A 6663-nucleotide genomic window follows, 5' to 3' on the forward strand; every position below is an offset into this window, starting at 1 on the left:
AGAGGGAGAGAGAGAGGGAGAGAGAGAGAGAGAGAGTGAGAGAGAGAGAGAGAGAGAGAGAGAGTGTCCTCCAGTTCCCGGGTTTCTCAACCCGTCTGCTGCAGGTGGCTGGGGGGGTCGGGTTTCAACCCCAGTGAAAGTAACCCCCCCCCCCACACACACACACACACACACACACACACCCCTGGAACCTCACCCTTTGACACAATCACCCCCGACACCCCCCCTACACACACACACATACACTCACACACACACCACACAATGTATGTATGCATGAATGCACATGGACATACAGACAGGAAGACACACATAAATACACACACACACACTATTCTCCTACATATACTCATAAACATACACTCAAACACACACACACACACACACACACACCTCCCCTTCCATGATATCTGAAAATTCCTATGGATTAGGCCTAATTCTTCTGACAGATGGACATACTTAATCCAGCCAGGGCAGGGGGCGGTGTGTGTGTGTGTGCGTGTGTGTGTGTGTGTGTGTGTGTGTGTGTGTGAGCAGCTGGGAGCACGAGGTAAAACCTGTAGACCGACCAACAGGCTGCTTGGACAGTCAGACACCTGTTTGAAACCCCCACCTCCTCCTCTTCCCTCTTCCTCCTCCTCTTCCTGGGACACTTGATATGAGAGAGAGAGAGAGAGAGAGAGAGATCGGGACAGAGAGAGAGTGTAAGAGGAAGGAGAGAAAGGGAGAAAACAGCTGGATCAACCAAATGTTTCTGTTTTCTGTTTCCTGTCTCACATTCGGTCGTGTCAGTATTGTTTTGGTGAAGAGCGAAGGCTATTAAAGGGGCAATAAGTGCGATTTTTTTCTGTCCCCACAGCACAAAATGACCATAATAGTGTATATCTGCAGGGGGATGATAGATCTGTTGATCAATACCAATGACTCAGCGATGACTTCACCAGCTGCTGAGATTTCTGGCGTTCAAAACTCACTTTCTGGCCCGCGTTTGGAACAAAAAACCCCCGTTCTTTGGCGAATACAAACATTTTTTTGGTAATCTGGGAGGAATTATCGCAGAAATTCACCCTCTGTAAAATACGGCTGACGCTGAAACCCTTGTGCATGCATTCGTTTTTTGTCAAGACTCGATTGTTGTAATTTTTTAGTTTTCTGACCTGCCAAACTCCAGCATTAAAAACCTTCAATTCATCCGAAATGCTGCTGTCAGAATATTAACTAAAACTAGTCGATAACATTTCACCCATTCTGACCTCTCTTCATTGGCTCCCAGTTCAAGCCAGATCCGACTTCAAAGTACTTATTATGCTAATGTCTAAATCGTTACACGGGCTTATTTATCATATTTATTAATCTGACCTCATCATCCCTTAACGTTCCCCCTCATGTCCTCCGACCGCAGGACGCTGGTTACTTTCCCTTCCCAAGAATCAACAAGAAATCTCCTAAAAAAACTCCGATGTTTGGAATCAACTTCCTTTCACGATTAAGGAATCCAATTCAAATCCAAACTCAAAATCTATTCTCTGTCACATGACCGACCCTATAGTCCTGTCTAGTTCTGGACTGACAGTCTCTCACCTTACTTTATTTCAGCATTAATACAGGAACCGGCCGCTGGGATCCCAGGTTAGTTTGGCCTGTTAAGTCTTTCCAACATGCTGTTTTGTGTCTTGTGTTTTGTTCTCTTTCCTTGTGTTTTATTTTGTTGCAAACTGCATTACATCATTTTGTTTTGTGATTGATTGTTGATTAGTTAGATCTAGGTATGGCCGTGGAAATCGACTTGACTAGAAATTAAATTATTCAACTGATGTACTCAGTCTAAGTCGTTCTGGATAACACGTCATCTTAAATGCTTGAAAAGTAAATGTAAAATGAATTAAGAGAAGCCAGATTCAGTTCAGATTCATAGCTGCGACTCTTGTGGGTTTCAAACTCCTGAAAGTCCCCAAAATATAGTTTCTCAACCAAAGCTCATAACCCCGCCTGGTGCTGCCTGGCACATCCTGCCCCACATGCCAGCCGGCTGTGGTTTTGGGCTGAGAATCAGGCATCTTCTGTTTTTAAAGACCCGATAAATACCGGCCTATCGGCTTCCAGGGAGCGGCGGTTCTCACTTCTGCTTCACATGCAGAAGCTCCGGGGCTCGGCTATCGCTTCGGCCACCTGCTGCACGTCTGCATCCGTCAGCACAGCAGGCGTCTGACGGCGGCCGAGCTCAACGTCAACCCAAAAGAACCGAATATTAAATAATCTAATATGAAAACAAGCTTTGGAAACTGTTTTTGAACTGATATCCCAAAGATGTTTAGATCCTGATTTCTCAAAACAATGCAGGGAGCAGCTCTGGACGACTACGGGTGTCTCAACCGTCATTTTGGCGCTGTATTTCCACAGGTTTTTAACGTGGGTGTCTATCCGGCGTCAGAGTGCTTGCTGGGACAGACAGAGACAGACTCCCAACCCACAGAAAGAGAAACCAGGCCGCTGGCAGACAGACAACAGGTGAGCGGTTCCGCTCTCAGGCACGTCTCATTGATATTCTAACCTATTGCACTTTCCCAGGCAGCGGACTCCCTGTGGAAACACATTACTGCGTTACAGGGCCGCCCCCCCCACCCCCCTCCACCCCCCCCACCCCCCTCCACCCCCTCCAGGCTTTGATCCCCTCAATGCGAAGCAGATCGCAGCCGCGGCCGGGGCTAAACGGCAGCTAATTCAACCAGCGTGGCTGAGGGGAGAGAGACAGGGAGTGGGTGTGTATGTGAAGGTGTTTGTGTGAGTTTGTGTGTGTTTGTGTGTGTTTGTGTGTGTATGGACGGTGGCAGGCAGGTGCTAAATTATCAGCGTACGCTTTATTTAGATGCTTTCGCATGCTTAGAAAAAGGTGAATAAAATAATGTGTGTTAAGATGAGTTAAAGCTGCACTAGGCAAGATTTTAATGGAATGAAAAAACACCCGTCTTGGATTTATTTGAAAGTTAAAATAAATACATGCACATTTCGCTCCAGATGATGAAGCCCAGCACATACATTTAAATAACAATCGAGGATAAAAACACAGTAAAGTCAACGACTTAATTCCACTGTGGTCCTCTTAAGAACAATACAAAACAATGCATACATTACATAACAATGCATATATTAGAGAAAAAAACACCTGTATACAAATGCAGATTATCGCACCAGTTTTTCCAAAAAATATTTTTTTACTGACGATTTGAGCTGTTGTTTTGATTCTGTGGTTTTTATTGACTTCTTCGTCTTATCAGCCGAAATCACAGATTCGCCATGTTTGCCCAAATAAAATTCTGGTGTCGAGTATATGAACACTGGAGGGAAATCTTCTCCATTCACAGGAAGTGGCTAATCAAAAGTTCAGAGTGAAATCCAAACTCCTAAACAGGAACATCAACATTAGATCTTCTCCTCTCTCGTCTCTTTGGTTTCCTTCGGTGTAAAGTGTCACAGAGCGGCCGGTTGGTGAACATGAGCGAGTGTTTAAATGTCAAACCGGTACCTCTTGCTGCCATTTGGAACCGCCAACGAGTGATAAGATAAAACTCGAATGATCCTTGTGTCGAAATTTGGCCGTTGGTGCAACAAAACAGTATCAAGATACAGCAAAGCAAAACAGAATATGAATAAAAATAGTGTAAATAGGGGTTATATAAACAAACACAACCGACAATTTCGACTCTCACACATGCTGAGTAAAATAAATGAATGAAAAGTATTGGAAAATCGTGAAATAATAACAGCAGCAGGGAGAGAAAAAGAATGAATGAAGGATATGGACAATTTTAATATATAGCCTACTGTATGAAATATATGCAAAATGACATAAGTGGAAAAATGATATCAGTGCAGTGTATAACAATGAGAATGATGTGGGAATATGAATAAAACAAATATGTGAATTTACAGCAAATTGTGGGCGTGTTTGTGGGGAGGAGAGAGAGCGCAAGGAAAGGTGAGTGAGAAAAAAGGGAAAGAATGAAAGACTGTGCGTGTCGGTGTGTGTGTGTGTGTGTGTGTGTGAATGTGTGTGGAGAGAGAGAGAAAGAAAGAGAGTAAAGAGTTATATGTATAGTGTATGAGAGAGAGAAAGTATGAAAGGAGGGTCAGAGCGTAAAATACCGAAGAAGGGCAGAAAACGAAGACAAAGATCAGAGATTTATAGAGAAGAGAAAGGAAGCGTGAGGAAAAACAAGGGAGCGAGGAAAAGAGAGGGAGATAGATATTAAAGGTCTTAACATCAATAAAAGTCCAATTTCCGTAAACAACAACAACAACGAGACCATCGGCGACGAGACTGTCAGCCTCTTTCTGCTGGATTGCTTTACGGCACAAAACAGGAAGAGATGCTGCAGATTGAGCGATGCAAGGGAGATGGAGGGAGGAAGAGAGGGAGCGAGGGAGGGGCATGCAGCAACATCCTCTTTACGACAGGAAGCAGCGGGGTTTATGGGAAATGTGGTCTTCATTTTGAGAAACACTAGCGTCAACAAAACCGCTGGTGTGAGACAGAGGCGACCAGCGAGAATGTGTTTGTTAGAGAGACAGAGACGGCAAAAAAAGGGGGAGAAAGAGAGAGAGATGTAAGAGAGAGAGAGAGGAGAGCGAGACTGAGAAAGAGAGGGAAAGTGACAGAGGAAGAGAGTAAGACAGAGAGAGAGAGAGAGAGAGAGAGAGAGGGAGTGAGACGGGGAGGAAGGGAGCTTTCCAGCGCCGTACAAAGCCTTCCTTTCACCAGCGAACCCCTGTCTGAATCCAACACCTTTGTTTTGGCTGACCTCCGGCCGTTTAAGGAGCCACGGGTCACCGAAATCCCCCCCCCCCCCCCTCACCCCCCCACCCCCCCTCGCAGGATGATGATGGTCAGCGGATGTCCGGGCGTCCCTCCCTCACCTGCGGGGGGGGGTGTTAGGGTGGGATGGGGGGATTCCAGGAAGGAGGATTACACAGTTAAACCAAATAGACTCTTTTCACAAACATGGCTGCCGTACTTCCTCTTGGTCTTTGCAGGGTACGGATTAGGTCGAGGGTCACGGTCACCCTTTAAATTACAGGCCATTAATTACACATTAATGACTGGAAATAACTAAGTAATATCCAAGTAAAATAGATGTAATAACTCTTTATAGCATTAGAATAACTGAGTAATATACAAGTAAAAAAGCTGCTTTTTACCAGGCTGGGCCCGTTCTGTTTCTGTTATCTGTTACTATGGAGTATGTTTGTATATGTGAATATTGTACATAGTCAGTATTGGTGTGTCTCTTCTGAAATATATAATGTATTATTGTATGTATTCTACATTATGTAGAAAAATGAAAATCTCATGAAAAAACACTGATTGTTTCTGCGCAGGTGTCGTCACTTTCAGTAATGAATGGGAGATAAATATAAATATAACTGTGTTTCTTCCTTTTTCGACTAGTTTATCCTTCACTTCCAGCATCATTCTACGTTTTCAAGTGTGTGGTTGTGCTACTTATCGAGTACAATTACTGGTAAAAGCACCTTTTTTTTTTTTTACTACCAATCATTCTAATGCTATAGTTATTATTATCTATTTTACTTGGAATTAGTTAGTTATTTCTGGTCATTACTGCGTCATTAATGGCCTGTAATTTAAAGTTTTACCAGTGTCACAAAATGCTAACGGCCCAGAAATGACCGTTAGCCTTTTTTAGCCAGAGAGTCTTTAATTTAATAATTAATCTTTAATCCGTTGTACAGTAACTCCCTCTAACTGATTCAGCCCTAATTCTCAGCCCTACACTGCACAAAAATACTCATTTCATCTTGTATTTAGTCTTGTAATCTTATTTTCCTCAAAACAAGTGAGAGAAGCTGCCGAGGAGAGAGAGACATCATTTCACTTGTTTCCAATGAAAAATCAACTCAACAAGATTTTCAATGCGGTCTTGATACCAGGACAATGATCAAGATTATTTCAAGATATTTGCACTTGTTTCATGAAAATCCTGACATTAAGTTTAAGTTTTTTGTATTTGTTTTTTTTATTTTGAGTAAGTAAAGGGAAGAGTTCGATTTTTTTCGAGGAAGATGAAGAATTTTAAGACACAGTACAAGTTTTTTACAGTGCGCTCCACATCCCCACCTCTACCTCCGTGTCAAACCCAAGAGGAGCTTTTGTGTTTTAAATCAGGTGGGATGAAAGAGCACGTTCGGCTTCAGAGCCTCGCTCGGGGTTTTAAGAAGGAAGGGATCTGTTTGCCTTTGGTGCCGGTAATCAGCGGCGTCCCCCCCCCCCCGGCACAAAGGCTTCCTCTGTCTGAGAGCCGGCCGCTGCCATGTTGGAGCCGCCCCGCAGCGAGCGGCAGCCACCTGTGAGGCTGCGTTTACACTCGGGGAAGAAGACCTTGATCTTGTTTTGTTGAACCCATCGCTTCGGCTCCGTGCTCAGCAGCTCTTTACCGGCGCCGGCGGGTTTTCTGTCCGGCTGCCGTACGTGTTCGGTAGTTCTGTAGTGCCTTGGATTTTGATTTTGATTGGAAAAAAGAAAGACACTCAGCTTTTACATTAATTGGATTCCAGAGATTCAATAACAAAATGTAACAGTTAAAAAAACCCGCTTTTGCTTATAATGAAAGCTTTACTCACAGTGTAAAAGGTTTTCGTTTGAGTTGG

Source organism: Centroberyx gerrardi, chromosome 11 (assembly GCF_048128805.1).
Source record: "Centroberyx gerrardi isolate f3 chromosome 11, fCenGer3.hap1.cur.20231027, whole genome shotgun sequence".
Lineage (NCBI taxonomy): Eukaryota > Metazoa > Chordata > Actinopteri > Beryciformes > Berycidae > Centroberyx > Centroberyx gerrardi.